Here is a 23369-nt window from a genome sequence, read left to right on the forward strand (position 1 = left end):
AAGTGTGAGGTGATTCACTTCGGAAGGAATAACAGGAATGCGGAATATTTGGCTAATGGTAAAGTTCTTGGAAGTGTGGATGAGCAGAGGGATCTAGGTGTCCATGTACATAGATCCCTGAAAGTTGCCACCCAGGTTGATAGGGTTGTGAAGAAGGCCTATGGAGTGTTGGCCTTTATTGGTAGAGGGATTGAGTTCCGGAGTCAGGAGGTCATGTTGCAGCTGTACAAAATTCTTGTACGGCCGCATTTGGAGTATTGCGTACAGTTCTGGTCACCGCATTATAGGAAGGACGTGGAGGCTTTGGAGCGGGTGCAGAGGAGATTTACCAGGATGTTGCCTGGTATGGAGGGAAAATCTTATGAGGAAAGGCTGATGGACTTGAGGTTGTTTTCGTTAGAGAGAAGAAGATTAAGAGGAGACTTAATAGAGGCATACAAAATGATCAGGGGGTTAGATAGGGTGGACAGTGAGAGCCTTCTCCCGCGGATGGAAATGGCTGGCACGAGGTGACATAGCTTTAAACTGAGGGGTAATAGATATAGGACAGAGGTCAGAGGTAGGCTCTTTACGCAAAGAGTAGTGAGGCCGTGGAATGCCCTACCTGCAACAGTAGTGAACTCGCTAACATTGAGGGCATTTAAAAGTTTATTGGATAAACATATGGATGATAATGGCATAGTGTAGGTTAGATGGCTTTTGTTTCGGTGCAACATCGTGGGCCGAAGGGCCTGTACTGCGCTGTATCGTTCTATGTTCTATAACGTATAAGCCAGAACTGGATAAGAACAGATTTCTCTCTCTCCCCACCCCCCAATGAAGTAAGTTAGTGAATAGGGCAGGTTTGTTACAACAGTATGGTAGCTTAATGGTCACCGTGATCATAGCGAGATGGTTTTCATAGAATTGACAGTGCAGAAGAAGGCCATTCGGCCCATCGACTGCACCGGCCCTTGGAAAGAGCACCCCCATTTAAACCCATCCCAGCAATCCGATCCAACCCTTTTGGACACGAAGGGCAATTTCAGCATGGCCAATCCATCTAACCTGCACATCTTTGGACTGGGAGGAAACCAAAGCACCCAGAGGAAACTCACGCAGACACGAGGAGAACGTGCAGATTCCACAAGGGCAGTGACCCAAAACGGGAATCGAACTTGGGACCCTGGAGCTATGAAGCGACAATACTAACCACTGCTACCGTGCCACCCTCCACTTGCTACCATGCCCCTCTCGATACCAGATTTTTACTTCAGATTTATTTATTTCACTTCACTATTTAAATTCCCTGTGGAGGGATTGAAGCTCATGCATCAGAGCCTTTTGGATTACTTTCTGGTACCATAACCACAATTTTACCAAACCCATATTTATATTCTTAAAAGACTAATTCATGTGACGCAACTTGCACCAATTATCAGTAAGTTTTTCTCAGTGAGACATTTAAGATAGTGAGGCATTAAGTAGTGGTGTGGTTTGCCACTGCCTATCTTGTCATACATTTGAGAGAAATGGCAAGTAAGATCACTCGTGGCTATGAGCTTGCCATTGGAGGAAAGGGTATGGAGACCCGTTCTTGCTGTGAACACAGTGCAGCTAACTACAGACAATCAAACAACACAGAACGAGGCCGTACAGCCTAGTGTGCCTCTGCAGACTCTGAAAGAACCATCCAATTGTCACCGCTGCTTTCTCCTGAGCCCTGCAAATTTCCCCTCTTTCCAAATATTTAGCAAATTCCCTTTTGGTAATTGCTATTGAATCTGCTTCCACCATTCTTTTCAGGCAGCGCGTTCCATATCACGACAATTTACTGCATTGAAAAAGTAGTTGTATGTTATCTGATTTGTTTGCCAAAATCATTGACATCTGGTAATCAGCCCTCATCCCAGTGGAAGCAGCCTCCTTATCTACTCAAAACCATTCATCATTTTTTAGCACTTAAGTTAATTCTTAGTTTCTGTTTTTTTTTTAAAAAGGACACATACCAATTAATCCCAAAGCATTTTTCTAAAGATCTGATGCTTTCCTGCAGAGACAGGTGTGGTTTAACATGGACATCCTCAGGGTTGAACACATCTAATATAAAGCTGAAAGATATATAGCAAAGATCAGTGGGAGACTAGAGGACTGGGAAATCTTTAGGGGGCAACAGAAAGCTACTAAAAAAGCTATAAAGAAGAGTAAGATAGATTATGAGAGTAAACTTGCTCAGAATATAAAAACAGATAGTAAAAGTTTCCACAAATACATAAATCAAAAAAGAGTGGCTAAGGTAGATATTGGTCCTTTAGAGGATGAGAAGGGAGATTTAGTAATGGGAGATGAGGAAATGGCTGAGGAACTGAACAGGTTTTTTGGGTCGGTCTTCACAGTGGAAGACACAAATAACATGCCAGTGACTGATGGAAATGAGGCTATGACAGGTGAGGACCTTGAGAGGATTGTTATCACCAAGGAGGTAGTGATAGGCAAGCTAATGGGGCTAAAGGTAGACAAGTCTCCTGGACCTGATGGAATGCATCCCAGAGTGCTAAAAGAGATGGCTAGGGAAATTGCAAATGCACTAGTGATAATTTACCAAACTTCACTAGACTCTGGGGTGGTCCCGGCGGATTGGAAATTAGCAAACGTGATACCACTGTTTAAGAAAGGAGGTAGGCAGAAAGTGGGTAATTATAGGCCAGTGAGCTTAACTTCGGTAGAAGGGAAGATGCTGGAATCTATCATCAAGGAAGAAATAGCGAGGCATCTGGATGGAAATTGGACAGACGCAGCATGGGTTCATAAAGGGCAGGTCGTGCCTAACTAATTTAGTGGAATTTTTTGAGGACATTAACAGTGCGGTAGATAACGGGGAGCCAATGGATGTGGTATGTCTGGATTTCCAGAAAGCCTTTGACAAGGTGCCACACAAAAGGTTGTTGCACAAGATAAAGATGCATGGCATTAAGGGGAAAGTAGTAGCATGGATAGAGGATTGGTTAATTAATAGAAAGCAAAGAGTGGGGATTAATGGGTGTTTCTCTGGTTGGCAATCAGTAGCTAGTGGTGTCCCTCCGGGATCAGTGTTGGGCCCACAACTGTTCACAATTTACATAGATGATTTGGAGTTGGGGACCAAGGGCAATGTGTCCAAGTTTGCAGACGACACTAAGATGAGTGGTAAAGCAAAAAGTGCAGAGGATACTGGAAGTCTGCAGAGGAATTTGGATAGGCTAAGTGAATGGGCTAGGGTCTGGCAGATGGAATACAATGTTGACAAATGTGAGGTTATCCATTTTGGGAGGAATAACAGCAAAAGGGATTATTATTTAAATGATAAAATATTAAAACATGCTGCTGTGCAGAGAGACCTGGGTGTGCTAGTGCATGAGTCGCAAAAAGTTGGTTTTCAGGTGCAACAGGTGATTAAGAAGGCAAATGGAATTTTGTCCTTCATTGCTAGAGGGATGGAGTTTAAGACTAGGGAGGTTCTGCTGCAATTGTATAAGGTGTTAGTGAGGCCACACCTGGAGTATTGTGTTCAGTTTTGGTCTCCTTACTTGAGAAAGGACGTACTGGCATTGGAGGGTGTGCAGAGGAGATTCACTAGGTTAATCCCAGAGCTGAAGGGGTTGGATTACGAGGAGAGGTTGAGTAGACTGGGACTGTACTCGTTGGAATTTAGAAGGATGAGGGGGGATCTTATAGAAACATATAAAATTATGAAGGGAATAGATAGGATAGATGCGGGCAGGTTGTTTCCACTGGCGGGTGAAAGCAGAACTAGGGGGCATAGCCTCAAAATAAGGGGAAGTAGATTCAGGACTGAGTTTAGGAGGAACTTCTTCACCCAAAGGGTTGTGAATCTATGGAATTCCTTGCCCAGTGAAGCAGTAGAGGCTCCTTCATTAAATGTTTTTAAGATAAAGATAGATAGTTTTTTGAAGAATAAAGGGATTAAGGGTTATGGTGTTCGGGCCGGAAAGTGGAGCTGAGTCCACAAAAGATCAGCCATGATCTCATTGAATGGTGGAGCAGGCTCGAGGGGCCAGATGGCCTACTCCTGCTCCTAGTTCTTATGTTCTTATGAAAGAAAATATTTTAACAAATGTGTACTTCACTGACAAAGAACAAGTGCAAATGGGCTGATTTGTTTTTACCCTAAAGCTGAAGGCGCTGGATGCAGTAAAAGGTGTGAACGCCAGAAACATCTCTACTGTAGTACTGACGACTTGCTTTCCTGAACTCGCTGTGCTCCCAGCCAAGGTGGTGCTGTATAACTGCAACACTGGCATCTCCCCAAAGCTGGAAAATTGCCCAGGTATGTCCTGTCCATAAAATGCAGGACAAATTCAATTACAGTTACAGCTCCTCAGTTTGCTCTTAATCCGAATTCCTATAATAGCAGCACGGTAGCCTTGTGGATAGCATAATTGCTTCACAGCTCCAGGGTCCCAGGTTCGATTTCAGCTTGGGTCACTGTCTGTGCGGAGTCTGCACATCCTCCCCCTGTGTGCGTGGGTTTCCTCTGGGTGCTCCGGTTTCCTCCCACAGTCCAAAGATGTGCAGGTTAGGTGGATTGGCCATGATAAATTGCCCTAAAATTGCCCTTAGTGTTGGATGGGGTTACTGAGTTATGGGGATAGGGTGGCGGTGTTGACCTTGGGTAGGGTGCTCTTTCCAAGAGCCGGTGCAGACTCGATGGGCTGAATGGCCTCCTGCGCTGTAAATTCTATGATAATCTATGATAATAAAGGTGAGAATGACTGCCTGTGACTTCATTTCACCGGGTGTGGCATCAAAGAGCCCTATCAAAATTGGAAGTCAATGGGCAGCACGGTGGCGCAGTGGGTTAGCCCTGCAGCCTCACGGCACCAAGGTCCCAGGTTCGATCCCGGCTCTGGGTCACTGTCTGTGTGGAGTTTGCACATTCTCCTCGTGTTTGCATGGGTTTCGTCCCCACAACCTAAAAATGGGCAGGCTAGGTGGATTGGCCACGCTAAATTGCCCCTTAATTGGAAAAAATGAATTGGGTACTCTAAATTTATTTTTAAAATAAAAAAATTGGAAGTCCATGAAAGTCGCAAAACTCTCCACTGGCTGGAGCTGTACCTAGCTAAAAGGATTGTTCTTGGTGTTGGAGACCAGCTATCCCAGCCACCGGGCATCACCGTGGGAGTTTCTCTGGGTAGTATCCCAGGCCCAACCATCTTCAGTTGCATTATCAATGATCTTTCCTCAGATTCTGAAGCAATCTGCGTGCAAAAAGGCATTCTGGCTTGGGCTAAGAAATGGCAATTGTGAGGGTTTTCAACATTTCATTCATTTCACTTTTTAAACATTTTCAATTACCAAACCTTTGTATTCCGAAGGGAAGGGGGTCAGGATAGTGTTTGTGTAACATGACTTGGAGATACAAATTAGCGTTTGTATTCACATTTATGGTCAACATGTAGAGAAAAACATGTGTGTTTATATGCAGAGATGTTTACAGGTGAGGGTGTATATGCTGTGCAGAGCTCTGAGAACATGAAATGGCCAATTCAATTGAGTGCGTGCAAAATTCCATACCGTGCAGAAAGATTTGAAAGGCGGTTTGTTGAATGTACATATGAATTTTTGATCATTGAAGTTTAAATGGCCATTGTCCTCCTTAAATGTTTACACAAGGAGACAGTTAGACAATCAAGAATGTGCCAGCTCCTTGGTAGGGTTCTGCATTTAATTCTACTTTTCTGCTCAGCCCTCTGAACTAATTTTCCTTTAACTAATTATCGTAGAATGTTGTTCACCTTCCATTTGCAAAGCTGCAACTCTCCATCAGTGTCGATTACGTATTACCTCAGTCCAAAATGTTGAAACATCCAATCAACGGCAATGAAGATCACTATTTGATTGAAACAGACCATTCAGCCCAGCTGATTTATGCTCCAGACAAGCCAACCTGTCCCTAGTTCCTATCACCTTTTCGGCATAGTTTACTTTTCATTTCTCTCTCGTGTAATTATCCTTTTAAATTCATCTGTTATTTCCTGCTGTTACTCCTTTAGAAAGTTCCACATTCTAATCACTGGGTAAAGAAGTTTCTTCTGAATTCAGATTGGAAAGTAACTATGTTATATTTATAATCCTGGTTTTTGGATTAAACACCTTCTCTGTCCATGCTATCAAAGCCCTTCAAAATTTAAGGATCTCCATTGGGTCACTCATCAATCTTTTTTTCTAGAGAAAAGAGTCCAACCTGTTCAGTCTTTCCTGATTGGTATAACGTCTCAGTTCTCATATACACCTAAATACAAAGGCCGAAGACCCCGAGCAGAAGGAGAATAGCTTCTCTTGATCTTGGGGACAGTAAGATGGTATTTTGGGCAGCTGTAAACAGTTCCCAGATTGTGGTGGTGCAAAATGTTTATTCAAACATTTATATTGTGAACTGGATAGATGACATAAGACTTCAAAAATGCATTGTTTCCATAGGGTCGTTGACCTGCAACATGACATATTGAGGTAGTATGTCAAAAGAGTAAAATCTACCAGTATACGGGTTCGCTTGAACGCCAGGTTTTTCATTATATTCCCTCCTGCGATCGGAGCCACTTGAGGTTTTTTGAGCACACCTGCTAATACTTGGAGCTCTCGTGAGCCAGTTGTGACTCGTAAGAAACCGAGCAGATCCTACTCTGCTTCCTAAAGCTGACCCTTGAAAACAAATCTTTAGAGCTAGTGCAGCACCTTCAATTTATAGACATAAATTTTCAAATGTTTCCGAATGATCCTTGACCTATCAGATACATCAGTCAACCAAAGTTCCTACAGAATGTCACTTCTGTATTCTGAATCTAATGACCACTGCCATTTCATTATTAGTTAATAATCTTTATTAGTGTCACAAGTTAGCTTACATTAACACTGCAATGAAGTTACAATAAAAAGCCCCTAGTCGCCACATTCCATCGCCTGTTTGGCTTTTGTGAACCAATTTCATATTGACTGAGCAATATCGCATTCAGTATTAAATCCAAGTTTTATTATGCTGTTGTAGGGAAAAATCCCTTGTACCAGTGCAGTCAAGAGGCCGAGTCTCAAGGCAAGGTTCAAAGCGTTGTTCTTTATTGTACAATTACTGAAACCTTCAGGGAGACCCACGCAGCCAGCTCAAACAGTGGCTTGGCCCACGTTGATCTCAACAATTACACATTCGCTCTGGATTTTTATAGGAATCCAAATTCGAGCGGGAACATTTGCTCATACATAATAGTTAAAGGGTAGTTTTGATTTAGATCTCAGACAGGTTTAAACTGAAAATATGCATCTTTGTCAATTTGCATCTGTATGGTGTGTGTCTGTGTTGATGAGATTATCTGTGCTTGCTCCGAGTGTCCTTCCCTTCTTTAATGTGTTTCCCATTATCCCCCTGATGTGTCTCCTTTAACTTAACCTCCGATGTCTGTGGCTGTGCTATGCGTTTATTTCTGTGTTTGCTAGATGAGGTGTTAATGTCATCTTTGTCCTGTGTGTGTGGGGGACACTAATCTAATTTATACATTTCTTTTATTCCTCCTATTCTGGTTTCTTTGCCTGCCTTGGCCATTTTATTAATATATTTCATTCTTTCATAAATCTTTGCAATACAGTTGTGCCATATATCCCACTGCCAGGGTCTTGACTCGCAGATATCCCGATCTCCTGGCCAGGGGGCTGTTTTAAAATGCAGCCTCGTGCTGTTGCTGGGCAGAACAAGGGTCTTCCATCAATTTCGAATTAAAGGTCTCTCAACTGTGCAGAAGGGGATTTAAACGAATGTCCATCCGGGTGTCCCCTTCTGCATTGTGGGCACATTATAAACGGTGCCAATCGGTCCAATAAAACAGTCCAATGAATGAAGAATGTTTGATGAGATGAGATAAAAATATGATCTTGGAAAATGTCCTACTTCAATGTCTTTTTGAAATAATGGAAGTGGAAACTAATATGTTGTCATGGTAATGATTGAAATCTCTTGCCAAAGGTAAGACAATCATTTTGCAGCTGGTTGCCAAAGTTTAGAGCCTAAATCCAAGCAATACCTAAGCCAGCCGATGGTTGGATTGGTATGCTTAACCTTTACTGTGTTCCCGCAGCCTTGTCTGCCTCCAGACTGCATTCGGCACAAACATTACCATAACAGTGCCATATAATAATAATGATCTTTGTTATTGTCACAAGTAGGCTTACATTAACACTGAAATGAAGTTACTGTGAAATGCCCCTAGTCACCACATTCCGGTGCCTGTTCGGGTACACCGGGAGAATTCAGAATGTCCAAATTACCTAACCGCACGTCTTTTGTGACTCATGGGAGGAAACCCACACACCGACAGTGACCCAAGCCGGGAATCGAACCTGGGACCCTGGCGCTGTGAAGCAACAGTGCTATCCACTGTGCTACCGTGCCGCCCCATTTGGTGATGGGAAATGAAATGGTTCACAATCACTTTGTCTCAATGTTTCATGAGCTCTTGGTGCAGCCAATCCTCAATTCAAAATCTGCAAGGTGGTGTAGACCGTAAATGAATGAAACTCCAGGAAGGTGCAGCTATGGGGTGGTCCAGAAATAGCGTTTGCAATACAGATCTTCCTTTGCAAAGTCAAATTCTAAGCTGCCGAGAAAAGTGTACCTGGATGATCACTGTTTACATAGCAATAGGTTTCGACAAGCTGTCACTGCACTGATTCTACTATTCCATGGATCTCTGAATGGTCCATCTAACTGTAAGGCCACATATAGCATTCAACGTCGACATACTTCTCTGCAGTGTTACACCCTCCCTAATGGAGACTGAAAATGTCTGGAAGGTCATCTAAAAAAATAATGTGTGGAGTCTCAAGAGTTTATTATTTAGTTCAAGAGTTTAGTGCTCATGCATTTCAAGAACACCATGCATTTATTTAACTGTTTTAATGTGGGGTGTTCTGTTACCAAGTCATATCACAGGATGATTGTCAACAATGTTTTACACTAGCCTTATGAGGGGCGACAGGTCAGCAGCTCTTTTAAAGAAAGGAATGCACTCGGAAGTGGGGGTGGCAAGGCCTGGGTAGGTAATCCCTGGGAACGGAGGACGAGGCAGCTGCAGACATGAGAACCAATGGTACAGGGGTGAAAATCTGAGATGGGTGAGACCAGAATTTGGAGAACGCCAGGGATCCCAATGGGTTGGAGGGGGTTAACAGCATGTGAAATTTCCCAAAGCCCCGGCCTTGGGTGCTGTCTGGAACTAGTTCTGAGCCCCAGTTTGGGTATTCCTGCGTAGCGCAGTAATTTTGTCGCAGGCAAGGCTGGCATTTGTTGCCCATCCCTATTGCCCTCGAACCAAGTGGCTTTTTAAGAGTCAGTCACATTGCTCTGAATCTGGAGTCACACGTAGGTCAGATCCGGTAGGGATGGCAGATTTCCTTATTCAACAGAATGCCCTCATTCACAGAATCAGAATTTACACTGCAGAAGGAGGCCATTCAGCCCATCGAGTCTACACCAGTCCTTGGAAAGAGCACCCACGCCTCCATAAGACATAGGAGCAGAATTAGGCCACTCGGCCCATCGAGTCTGCTCCGCCATTCAATCATGGCTGATATTTTTCTCATCCCCATTCTCCTGCCTCCTCCCCATAACCCCTGATCCCTTATTAATCAAGAACCTATCTATCTCTGTCTTAAAGACACTCAGTGACTTGGCCTCCACAGCCTTCTGCGGCAAAGTTCCACAGATTCTCCACCCTCTGGCTGAAGAAATTCCTTCTTTTGTCTGAGATTGTGTCCTCTGCTAGTTTTCCCGACAAGTCCACTCTATCCAGGCCACGCACTATCCTGTAAGTTTCAATAAGATCCCCCCTCATCCTTCTAAATTCCAACGAGTACAGACCCAGAGTCCTCAACCGTTCCTCATACGACAAGCTCTTCATTCCAGGGATCATTCTTGTGAATCTCCTGTGGACCCTTTCCAAGGCCAGCACGTCCTTCCTTAGATATGGGGCCCAAAACTGCTCACAATACTCCAAATGGGTCTGACCAGAGCCTTATATAGCCTCAGAAATACATCCCTGGTCTTGTATTCTAGCCTTCTCGCTATGAATGCTAACATTGAATTGCCTTCCTAACTGCTGACTGAACCTGCACATTAACCTTAGGAGAATCGTGAACAAGAACTCCCAAGTCACTTTGTGCTTCTGATTTGCTAAGCATCTTCCCATTTAGAAAATAGTCTAAGCCTCATTTCTCCTTCCAAAGTGCATAACCTCACACTTTTCCACATTGTATTCCACCTGCCACTTCTTTGCCCACTCTCCTAGCCTGTCCAAGTCCTTCTGCAGCCCGCTTGCTTCTTCAATACTACCTGCCCCTCTACAGATCTTTGTGTCATCTGCAAACTTAGCAACAGTGCCTTCAGTTCCTTCCTCCAGATCATTAATGTATATTGTGATGTAGTCCCAGCACCGACCCCTGAGGTACACCACTAGTCACCGGCTGCCATCCTGAAAAAGACCCCTTTATCCCCACTTCTCCCAGTCAGCCAATCCTGTATCCATGCCAGGATCTTACCAATCCATAACCTAGTACCCCCACCTAACCTTTGGACACTAAGGGACAATTTAACATGGCCAAGCCACCTAACCTGCACATCTTGGACTGTGGGAGGAAACCGAGCATCTGGAGGAAACCCACGCAGACACGGGGAGAAAGTGCAAGCTCCACACACAGTCAGCCGAGGCTGAAATTGAACCAGGGACCCTGGAGCTGTGAGGCAGCAGTGCTAACCACCGTGCCGCCCTTTTAATTGCCAGAATGTTTGCATTCCCATTTAGGAGACCAAGCTATATCTTGGCATCTATTTTAAATTGAGCATCAAGCCTAGATGAGCACCAAACGTCTTGTTGCAACCTGACTTTTGACTTGTCCGATGATTTTACATCAATCCAAAAATCCTCGGAAATATGTTTTTGCCATTGTGACACATCCTCTGTGTGAACACATCCTTGTGCCTCTAGCGCTCAAATGACAATGAGTTAAGCACTCTTAACTCAATTGAAATACAGAGACCTCAAACCATCTGTGTGGAAGGGTTTGCTTCCAAAAACAATTGTTTCGCATGTAGATAATTTGTGGACAATCCATATTGCTAATCATTGTATTACCTGCAATTTTTGTTATTTTTCCCAATCTGTGATTTGCCTTGAAGCCATCATATACATTCAGAGAACCTCCTGGATACTGTGGCAGTTTTACAGGTCCTGTCTTGCAAGTTGAAACTTTTTTTAAAACCTGTTCCATTTTAAGTACATAAATGCCTTATGAGCCTTCAGGCAGAGCAGTTTTGGATAACTCATGATGGGATTTGGCACCAAAGGATTGAAGGAAGACGGAACACAAAGCACTGGGAATGCTCAATGGGGTGACAGCAGCAAGGGGTGAGTGAAAGGTTAATGCTTCGGAAGGGTCACCTCTATTATGTTTCACTCTTGATGTTTTCCTCTGGTTCAACATCTCCGACCACACCCACCAGTTAAACCCTGGCATTCTGTGACCTTGGGCTGTTCAGTATCTTGATCATTTGCAATGAGCTCCGTGGCCCAACAAATAACTCTCTTCAATGCCTTTGGTCTGGAGTAGCTTTATTCTGCTGGTTAGTGTTGGGTACCCCACCTGCAGGAAAGGGGAAAAGACCAGTTCATGCCTTTCATCCGCTGATGCACAGAAGCATTCATGTCCCCTGCAGTGGACAAACAACAATGTTGGCCGCTGGGGAAGGAACAATAGGTGATTATTAAAGGCAGCCTTGGGACATCAATGTAATTACTTCCTAACCTGGGTTAAAAAGTGCAAGAAAACACGATACCAGACTATACCCATCAATCCCATTCCTCCACAGAACATTACATCATAAATGACTTTCCACCCTCTGACTTCTTGAAATGAAATGAAAATCGCTTATTGTCACAAGTAGGCTTCAACGAAGTTACTGTGAAAATCCCCTAGTCGCCACATTCCGGTGCCTGTTCAGGAAGGCTGGTACGGCCTTTAGGTGCATTAAGCAGGAAGTTCCCTCCGTCCGTCTATTAGGGTGAAAGAAATTCCTTCCCAGTCTTCCTTGAGGCTTGTTAATTCTGAATTCGGGTAGCACAGTGGTTAGCATTGTTGCCTACGGCGCTGAGGACCTGGGTTCGAATCCCGGCCCTGGGTCACTGTCCGTGTGGAGTTTGCACATTCTCCCCGTGTCTGCATGGATTTCGCCCCCACAACCCAAAAGATGTGCAGGATAGGTGGATTGGCCACGCTAAATTGCCCCTTAATCGGGAAAAAAAGAATTGAGTACTTTAATTTTTTTAGAAAACTACGGCAGTCATAGCTTACGGTGTAAATACTGTCATCCTTTTAATGCCCCTTGCTGAGCAGCTGTTCAACTTGGACATGTTCCTCTTTATTCGATTGTCCAAATCTCTGGGTGGGTCATTTGAAATGAAAATCACTTATTGTCACAAGTAGGCTTCAAATGAAGTTACTGTGAAAAGCCCCAAGTCGCCACATTCTGGCGCCTGTTCAGGGAGGCTGGTACAGGAATTGAGCCCGTGCTGCTGGCTTGCCTTGGTCTGCTTTCAAATCCAGCGATTTAGCCCTGTGCTAAACCAGTTGTGCAAGAAGCTGTTTCAGCTAAAAGCTGAATGTCGCATATGGGATTAGCTTCAAGCTGCCGTGCCAACGCTGGGCAGTCCTCAACCGTTTCACACTGGCCAAGGTCTTTATTCAGCAAATCGGTACAAGTGGGGCCTTGCAGGGAATCTGGAACCCTCCGCCGATCAATGACTCGTTGAAGACTGCCTTGCTGACGAAATTAGGCGGTGGGATCGGACAGCTCCACTTAGCCACTGCGGAAGCTGTTGCCTGGCGTAGTGACTATTGCAAAACCTCTGTAATAGCGCTGTGCTTATTGGCCACTTGCAGTGAATGACCTATTTTCATCTGAGTTAATTACCGTTCATTTTGTTCAAATACCTGAAGAAAAATAATGTGGGCGTGATTGAACGGGGAAAAAACAAAGTCCAGTTTTGGGCATGTTCAGCGGGGTGTTTTTGCGGCACCTGCAGTGCCGAGGACGATCCCGCTATCAAACCGGACTTCCTTTCTTTCCGGCCTTGCTGAGGTGCACTTGTGCAGGAAGAAATCGGGGCGCCATTTTTAAATGCCTCCCTGATCTTCGAGCACCCCTCCCCCAACGTACCTGTGAGGGTGTCCTTGAGCTCCCACCCCCTCACCCCACCTCATAAGGGACCACTGGGCTTGTTCACTGGCACTCTGGTAGTGCCCCTGCCAACCTCTAGTGGCATTGCCAGGCTGGCAGGAGGAGTGCCAGGGTACAACCCTGCCCAGAGCCCGACCATCCGGGGGCTTCCAATGGCCCCTCACCTGGGGGATGCCCAGGTGCCGTTACAACTGGTCCACATTTGTATGGACAACCGGTGCTAAACAGTGCCATGGCAAGGTCTCCGAGACACAGGTGTTCGATCCCAGGCCTTGGGCGAATCCGGCGCAGGCATATTAAGTGAGTACAATCACTCACTTGTGCAAATCTGGGGCTCCATGAGGCGTCCCGAGCAGCGCACATCTCGCGCGCGACCCAGCCCCTGTGTTTTCTTTCACAGCTCGTTTCATGATTTGGACATGTCCCAAAGTGCTTCATAGCCAAGTAACCATTTGTAATGTAGGTGATAAATATATTAAATATTATCATTTGGGTTTCAATTTGCATTAACCTAAATGCATATTTGTATGTCAATCTCTCCAACTCTAAATGTCTTTCTGCTTATTGTCCGTTTTGGAGCACAGTAGACTATAATAGTACTTAGACTTGAGGTCAAATTATATCGTGACAATTGGAGATGTTAAATGTAGTTCACTAAATAAACCTGGAATAAAATTCCAGTATTAGTAATGGTGACCATGCAACTACTAGATTGTCGTTTTTTAAAAAAAAAACATCTGGTCGTCCAATGTCCTTGGGGGAAGGAAATCTGTCATCCTTACCCGGTTTGGCCTACATGCAACTGCAGACCCACAGCAATGTGGCTGACTCTAAACTGTCTCGCTTAAATGGGCAGCACGGTAGCATTGTGGATAGCACAATTGCTTCACAGCTCCAGGGTCCCAGGTTCGATTCCGGCTTGGGTCACTGTCTGTGCGGAGTCTGCATATCCTCCACGTGTGTGCGTGGGTTTCCTCCGGGTGCTCCGGTTTCCTCCCACAATCCAAAGATGTGCAGGTTAGGTTGATTGGCCATGATAAATTGCCCTTAGTGTCCACAATTGCCCTTCGTGTAGTGTGGGGTTACTGGGTTATGGGGATAGGGTGGAGGTGTTGACTTTGGGTAGGGTGCTCTTTCCAAGGGCCGGTGCAGACTCGATGGGCCGAATGGCCTCCTTCTGCACTGTAAATTCTATGATAATCTATGATAAATAACTCCAGCGAGCCACTCCGTTCAAAGCCAATTAAAGATTACATAGATTACATAGAACATACAGTGCAGAAGGAGGCCATTAGGTCCATCGAGTCTGCACCGACCCACTTAACCCCTCACTTCCACCCTATACCCATAACCCAATAACCCCTCCTAAACGTTTTGGATACCAAGGGCAATTTAGCATGGCCAAACCACCTAACCTGCACGTCTTTGGACTGTGGGAGGAAACCGGAGCACCCGGAGGAAACCCACGCAGACACGGGGAGAACGTGCCGACTCCGCACAGACAGTGACCCAGTGGGGAATCGAACCTGGGACCCTGCCGCAGTGAAGCCACAGTGCTATCCACTTGTGCTACCGTGCTGCCCACCAAGGAGGGGCACCAAAAGCGATGCCCGCATCCCATCAAGGATTTTTTTTTTTTTAATTGCTGGCCTTGCAAGCAATATCCACATTTTATGAAAGAATGAACAGTGGGCAGCACGGTGGTTAGCACTGTCGCTTCACAGCTCCAGGGCCCCAGGTTCGATTCCCGGCTTGGGTCACTGTCTGTGTGGAGTCTGCACGTTCTTCCCGTGTCTGCGTGGGTTTCCTCCGGGTGCTCCGGTTTCCTCCCGCAAGTCCCGAAAGACGTGCTTGTTAGGTGAATTGGACATTCTGAATTCTCCCTCAGTGTACCCAAACAGGCGGGGAAATGGGGGGACCAGGACATTTTCACAGTAACTTCATTCCAGTGTTAATGTAAACCTACCTGTGGCACTAATAAAGATTATTATTATAGAAATCTCTCAAATATTTATCTCAATGTTTTCTGTCCTGGCGTTTTATCAGCTGCTCTCTTACTGTCTTGCTCCTTATCCCTTTTCTCTTTTGTGCAATGCTTAAACAGTAGCTACACATCACAGACACACGCACACACAGGCTGAAATGGTTTCCTGTGCATTCCCCAGCTTTCTGCCATGCGCGATGCAGTGTATTCAGCAACACGTGCTCCTTCCTGCTTTACAGACTGGATGAGTTTCAGGAGCGCAGCGAGAGAAATACATTCAGCATAAAATAATTGCAATGAGATAATCTGCCACGCACGTAATGGCCATCTGGAACAGCTTTAAAACCGGCTAATAAATCGTGTTTTTTTTATTAAAATCAACGTCCACCGTTTTAGGTTACAGTTGACTGTTTTGTTCCCTTGATTTGGTTGACAATAAGTCTCGACTGCTGCACACTCGATATGCCTTCTGTAAGAGGCAAATCATCTTGTTGGATTCTCATAAGCAGGCTGAAGTTATGAATACCAAAATTAATACGTGGAACGCTTCCAAGCCACCAATGCAATAGAAGGTTAGGTTGAGGAGAACTAGGAAACCCTGCGTGACCACAGTCTAAAATAAGCCTGCGCACCCAAACACAGAACTTAAAGGGAGGTCGCAGCAGATACCCAGTCTAGAGGACAGATGGAAGATTGTTTGCAACAAGTGAGGCTTCGAAGAACTGATTCCAGCCCTACTGGGTGCGCATGAGAAGTTACCTGGCGTTAATGTCCTGTGGACACCGGTTCGAATCCAGCTGACTTTTTTTTCAAATTAAAATCAACTTCCATCATTTTAGTTTACAACTGACTGTGTTTTATGCCCTTGAAGAAGATGGTGAAATTTCAATTCCAGAGTTTTAGTGAATTCAAAATCTAATTGTCGATGATCGTTAAGAACCCATCTGGTCCACTAATGTCCTTTAGGGAAGGAAGTCTACTGTGAGTCTCCAGGTCCACAGCAATGTGGTTGAATCTTAAATAAATGCCCTCTGAAATGGCCTAGTAAGTCACTCCGTTCAAGGGCAATTAGGGGCGGGCAATAAACGGGCAGCACAGTAGTTAGCACTGTTGCTTCACGTGGGCAGCACGGTGGCGCAGTGGTTAGCACTGCTGCCTCACGGCACTGAGAACCTGGGTTCAATCCTGGCCCCTGGCCACTGTCCGTGTAGGTGGACTGGCCACGCTAAATTGCTCTTTTAACTGGGGAAAAAAGAGAGTATTAGGTACTCTAATTTTTTTTAAAAATTAGGTAATAGCACTGTTGCTTCACAGTGCCAGGGTTGGATCACTGTCTGGGCGGAGTCTGCACGTTCTTCTCGTGTCTGCGTGGGTTTCCTCCAGGTGCTCCGGTTTCCTCCCACAAGTCCTGACAGACGTGCTTGTTGAGTAAATTGGACATTCTGAATTCTCCCTCTGTGTACCCGAACAGGCGCCGGAGTGTCACAGCAACTTCATTGCAGTATCACTAATAAAGATTATTAAATGATGGCTGTCGCGTTGGGTGGTCTGCTACACAGACGAACCAACACGGTTGCGGATGGTACAACTCAATTTTATCACTAACAATATTTACAATGGTAAACTGGTTACTGTGGTTCGTTCATTACCCTAGAATCTGTGGACCTATCCATAACACTATCTTGGAGTGGCACTCAGCACATGGTGGATGTCTGAGTGGCTTGCTGTGAGCTCTGTGCCCTGAGCTGTCTCCTGCTGGAATGAGCGGGAAGTGTCGTGTTCCCTGTTTTATAGTGTGTATGCTCTTGCCTGTGACTGGCTGTGGTGTTGTGTGTGTATTGATTGGTCCGTTGATCTATCCATCAGTATGTATGTATGTTTGCACCATGATGTTTACCTGAGTATCATGACATCCCTCCCCCTTTTTTACAAGAACATGTGCCTATGTGGTTATAAATAGAGATGTGTACTGAGTGCAGCTGAATGTGTGTGTGTGCAATATCTACAGCATGTACATGAGGCTAAACTATATACAAGGGGCGATGTCAGGTGCGACATAGCAACGAGGTTGTACCATAAACAAAACACGTGGAAATGTTAAACGTCAAAACAAACTCCTGTAATGACAAGGAAAAAGAGAAACATATTAACACAGTGGTATGATACATCAGTGAGTTCAATGTTCAAACAGGCTCATAAGTCCAGTCTATTAGGTGGACGACGAATTCGGGTTGACCGCCTCAAGGGTGGGTCTGGATCCACCGGCTGAGGAATGGGCCTGGCCACGGGCAACGACGGAATGCGCATGGTGACAGGAAGCTCCACGAAGTCAACATCAGGAACAACAGGAGGGCGTGGTACCGGTGTAAGTTCCCGTAGCGAGCGTGGAAGCAGGCGAAGAGCCCGGAGATTGCGCCTGCGAATGGAGCCATCAGGCATGCGAACCAGGAACGAGCGGGGAGCCACGCGTCAGAGAACTTCGGCAGGTGCTGACCAGCCACCGTCTGGTAGGTGGATGCGGACGTCATCCCCAGGCGCCAGGGCGGGAAGATCAGTTGCCCGTGTGTCATGTGCCACCTTCTGGCGAACGCGCTGCTGTCGCATCCTGTGCAGTACTGGAGCATGGTTGGTTGTGTGGAGCAGAATGGACGGCACAGTGGTCCTGAGGGCGTGACCCATCAACAGCTGGGCTGGTGAGAGGCCAGTGGCTAGTGGGCCCGAGCGATAAGCCAGCAGGGCTAAGCAGAAATCCGATCCGGCAGCAGCAGCCTTGCAGAGGAGCCGCTTGACGATGTGAACGCCCTTCTCCGCCTTTCCATTGGACTGGGGATGCAGAGGGCTGGACGTCACGTGTGTGAAGTCATACGAGGCAGCAAAGGATGACTATTCCTGGCTGGCAAAACAGGGCACATTGCCCGACATGACAGTCATCGGAATGCCGTGGCGTGCGAAGGTGTCTTTGCAGTCCCTTATGACAGCGGACGATGTCAAATCGTGCAGGCGTATGACCTCTGGATAGTTTGAAAAGTAATCCATGATGATTACATAGTCCCTGCCGAGCGCGTGAAAAAGGTCCACACCCACCTTCGCCCAGGGGGACGTCACCAGCTCATGGGGCTGAAGCGTCTCAGGAGGTTGCGCCGGCTGAAACCTTTGGCAGGTGGGGCAGTTGAGCACCATGTTAGCAATGTCATCACTGATGCCCAGCCAGTATACCGCCTCTCGGGCCCTCTGTCTGCACTTCTCGACCCCCAGATGGCCTTCGTGTAGTTGGTCGAGGACCAGCTTGTGCATGCTGTGTGGAATCACAATCCGGTCCAGCTTTAAGAGGACACCGTCAATGACGGCCAAGTCGTCTCGGACATTGTAGAACTGCAGGCACTGTTCTTTGAGCCACCCTCCTGTCATGTGGCGCATCACACGTTGTAGAAGGGGGTCAGCCGCAGTCTCACGGCGAATACGGGCCAGACTGGAGTCATCAGCGGGCAGATTTGCCGATGTGAAGGCCACCTGCGCTTCGACCTGACAGACGAACCCCTCCGAGTCGGGTGGTGTGCTCACTGCTCTAGATAGGGCATCCGCAATGATAAGGTCCTTTCCTGGGGTGTAGACCAGTTGGAAGTCGTACCTCCTGAGTTTGAGTAGGATGTGCTGGAGGCGAGGGGTCATCTCGTTCAGGTCCTTATGTATGATGCTGACCAGGGGGCGATGGTCAGTCTCAACGGTAAACTGGGGGAGACCATACACGTAGTCATGGAACTTGTCTATTCCGGTTAGCAAACCCAGGCACTCCTTTTCGATCTGCGCGTAGCGCTGTTCTGTGGGGGCCATGGCCCCCATAGGCGACCGGGGCCCATAACGCAGTGTCATCCCGCTGTAGGAGTACCACCCCAATGCTGGACTGGCTGGCATCAGTCGAAATTTTAGTGTCACAAGATGTGTCGAAAAACGCCAATACCGGGGCTGTGGTGAGCTTAATTTTGAGCTCCTCCCATTCCTTCTGGTGTGCGGGCAGCCACTGGAACTCCGTGGACTTTTTGACGAGGTGGCGCAGAGCTGTCGTGTGGGAGGCAAGGTTGGGAATGAACTTCCCCAGGAAGTTGACCATGCCTAGGAAGCGTAGCACTGCTTTCTTGTCTGCCGGCTGCGGCATGGCTGTAATGGCGCTCACCTTGTCTGCATCCGGACGCACCCCTGACCGGGATATGTGGTCCCCCAGAAACTTCAGCTCGGTTTGGCCGAAAGAACACTTGGCTCGGTTGAGGCGCAGGCCGTTTTCCCGTATCCGCGCAAAGACCGCTGGAGACGATTGATGTGCTCCTGTGGTGTGGTGGACCAGATTATGACGTCGTCAACATAGACGCGCACCCCTTCGATGCCTTCCATCATCTGCTCCATGATCCTGTGAAAGACCTTGGATGCCGAGATAATGCCAAACGACATTCTGTTATAGCAGAACCTGCCAAAAGGAGTGTTGAAGGTGCACAGCTTCCTGCTGGACTGGTCCAGTTGGATCTGCAAAAAACCCTTCGAGGAATCAAGCTTTGTGAAAATTTTAGCCCGGGCCATTTCGCTCGTGATCTCCTCCCGTTTGGGTATGGGGTAGTGTTCCATCATTATGTTGTTGTTCAGGTCTTTCGGGTCAATGCAGATCCAGAGTTCGCCAGAGGGCTTTTTAACGCACACCATGGAGCTGACCCATGGCGTGGACTCCGTGACCCGGGATAGCACCCCTTGGTCCTGGAGATCCTGCAGCTGCTGCTTGAGGCGGTCTTTGAGTGGCGCTGGGACCCTGCGAGGTGCGTGAATGACCGGAGTGGCGTCCGGTTTGAGTCGTATTCTGTAGGTGTAGGGCAGTGTACCCATGCCCTCGAATGCCTCCTGGTTGTGGGCGAGGAGCGATTGAAGCTGTACCCTGAATTCTGCATCCGGGAAGTCTGATGTGCCTTCTGGAGACAGAGCGTGGACCCGCTGCTCGAGGTGGAGAACCTTGCATGCCTGTGCGCCTAGCAGGGAGTCCTTTGATGATCCGACTATTTCGAAGGACAGTGTGGCCGTGTGTGTGTTGTGTGTCACCTGGAGCTGGCAGGATCCCATGGCCGGAATAACGTTTCCATTGTAGTCGACCATCTTGCAACGGGATGGCCGAATTGGTGGTCTGACCTTCAAGGTGTAGAAGGCTGACCATGCTATGAGGTTGGTGGAGGCACCAGTGTCCAGGCGGAATGTTATCGGTGATCGGTTGACCGTTAGGGTGGCACACCATTCATCACCCGGATTGACACTATTCACTGGCATCGGCTGGTGGGTCCTGCCTGGAGACATCCGGTTCCTATCAATGACCGCAACACGGAAGGCGTCCCGGTCGTCTGTGTCACTGGTTTGGATATCGTCTGGACACGACTCGTAGTACGGAGGCTGAATGGTCCGCATGTCCCTGCGAGGTTGTCGGAATTGGGGAACATTGGCAGGTTGAGCTGCTCGACAGCAGGCAGCGTAGTGGCCCATCTTGCCACAGCGGAGGCATTGTCGGTTTTTTGCTGGACATTGCCGCTTTAAATGTGCGGCTCTGCAGTTGCCGCACGTCGTGACGTCATGGCGTTCGTTGTGCCACCGCGCATGCGCAGTTCGGTCTTGCGTCGAGCGCGCCTGCGCATCACGTCCCTCTGCGTCGACGTCTTTTTTGGCGTGCACAGACGCGCAAAATGGCCGCCCTCGTCCGGGCCGCAGGCCGGGAGGAACTCGATCGCCTGGACCCGCTCGGCCGCGTAGGACCCCTGCCGCGCCGATTCGGCCGCTTGAAATTGGGAGTAGCGGCTAGTCGCATTTTTATGAAGGACACAGGCTTCGATTGCGGAGGCTAGGGTGACGCCTTTAATTTTGAGGAGCTGCTGGCGTAGGGCGCCAGAGGATACCCCAAAAACAATCTGGTCCCGAATCATTGAATCGGAGCTGGTGTCGTAACCGCAGGACTGCGCAAGGATACGGAGGTGTGTAAGGAAAGATTGAAAAGGCTCACCCTTATCCTGCAGGCGCTGCTGGAAGAGATACCTCTCAAAACTCTCATTTACCTCGACGCTGAAGTGTTGCTCGAGTTTGAGAAGGACCGTCTTGTACTTGGTCTTGTCCTCACTTTCCGCGAACACCAGGGAGTTGTAGACATGGATGGCGTGTTGCCCTGCCGTGGAGAGGAGGAGGGCGATTTTCCTGGTGTCCGAAGCGCTCTCCCTTTCGGTGGCTTCCAGGAAGAACTGGAAGCGCTGTTTGAACAGCTTCCAATTGACGCCGATTTGTAACGGCTGTGGCGTGCTGACGGTGTCCATGGCGCAGGATGGCGGATTCCTGAGGATTCATAGGTAGGTCTCACAGTTACCGGGTTCCAATCCTGGTACTATGTCGTGTTGGGTGCTCTGCTTCACAGACAAACCAACACGGTTGCGGATGGTACAACTCAGTTTTATTACTAACAATATTAACAATGGTAAACCGGTTACTGTGGTTCGTTCATTACCCTTGAATCTGTGGACCTTGCCCTAACACTATCTTGGAGAAGCACTCAGCACATGGTGGATGTCTGAGTGGCTTGCTGTGAGCTCTGTGCCCTGTGCTGTCTCCTGCTGGAATGAGCGGGAAGTGTCGTGTTCCCCGTTTTATTGTGTGTATGCTCTTGCCTGTGATTGGCTGTGGTGTTTGTGTATTGATTGGTCCGTTGATCTGTCCATCAGTATGTATGTATGTTTGCACCATGATGTTTACCTGAATATCATGACACTGGCCTTGCCAAGTAATGCTCACAATCCCATGAAATAATGTAACAAATTCATTCTGGATGAGCTGAACCTTGGCCACACGACCTCAATGAAACAGCCTGTAAGCCCCTGGAGTTTGATTCCTGATCTGTGCAAGAATTGGGTCTAAGATCAAGTTGGCCAAATGGTATAGAAATTTGTTGGTATAAAATAATGATGGAATCCAACGCATTGATGCTTGGGCATAAAACTGCCCATTCTCGAAACTGCCCAATTTTTATTTTCACTGCATCCAGTAGAACGGAACAGTTTTTTGCAGCAGGTCATAGCTCGACAATGGCAGATTTACCAGCGGTAGGCAAGTTGAGACTCGGGATTGAAAATCTTTCAGATGCAATGTGGATTCGCCTATGAGATCCTTGAACTCTACTCAAGGCAGAACAGGGACGCCTGCTGTCCTGGCCAATGTTTATCTCGTTATCTTTATCTGATTGGGATATCAGCAACGTTGGAAGGGCCTCGAGAGGGGAGATGTGCAGAAACATTTTCCTCTGATGGGGGAGGAATTCCAGACCTGTGGGGAAGATATAGGACGGCATTTAATGGAAACATTTTGAAGTTCACCTGTGGTGGGTTTTTCAAGGAGTTTTCTGCTGGTGAGTTCCCCAACCCACGACCGCTACCATCTAGAAGGACAAGAGCAACAGATACCTGGGAACCCCACCACCTGGAGGTTCCCCTCCGAGTCACTCACCACCCTGACTTCTTCACTTTCGCTGGGGCAACGTTCTGGAATGCCCTTCCTAACAGCACGGTGGGTGTACCTACACCTCCGGGACTGCAGCGGTTCAAGAGGGAAACTCACCACCACCTGCTGAAGGGCAATAAATTCTGGCCAAACCAGTGACACCCACATCCCATAAATTAATTTTTGAAAGACGATACTCCCCCTAAGTGAGGACACCCCGCTATGGGGTCCCTGGGGACCCTCCACATACCCTTGCAACCCCACCCCGGACCCCAACCCATCTCGCCCAAAACTTCCCAGAGGCCCCTATTTTTCTTCCCGGCATTTCCCCCCGCCCCCGTCCTCTCCCCAGCCTCCTTTCACGGGCATGGCACCCCCCTCAGGCCCTGACCTTTGGCAGTGCCACTAAGGCACCCATGCGCTGCCAGCATGGCAGTGCTCCTACCAGCTTGGCAGTGCCACCTGGGTGGCAGTGTCAAGGTGCTCGCGTTACTGGGGGAAGGCTAGGGGCCTCCAATGGCCTGGGAGACTTCCAGGTGCCCTGCCGCCTGATCCAAATTTGTGTGGACTAGTACTGAATGGTGCCCGGCGACAGCCTCGCTGGGGAGCCTGCTAGATCCCGGGAGGTCA

The sequence above is a fragment of the Scyliorhinus torazame genome, chromosome 29 (assembly GCF_047496885.1).
Source record: "Scyliorhinus torazame isolate Kashiwa2021f chromosome 29, sScyTor2.1, whole genome shotgun sequence".
NCBI lineage: Eukaryota > Metazoa > Chordata > Chondrichthyes > Carcharhiniformes > Scyliorhinidae > Scyliorhinus > Scyliorhinus torazame.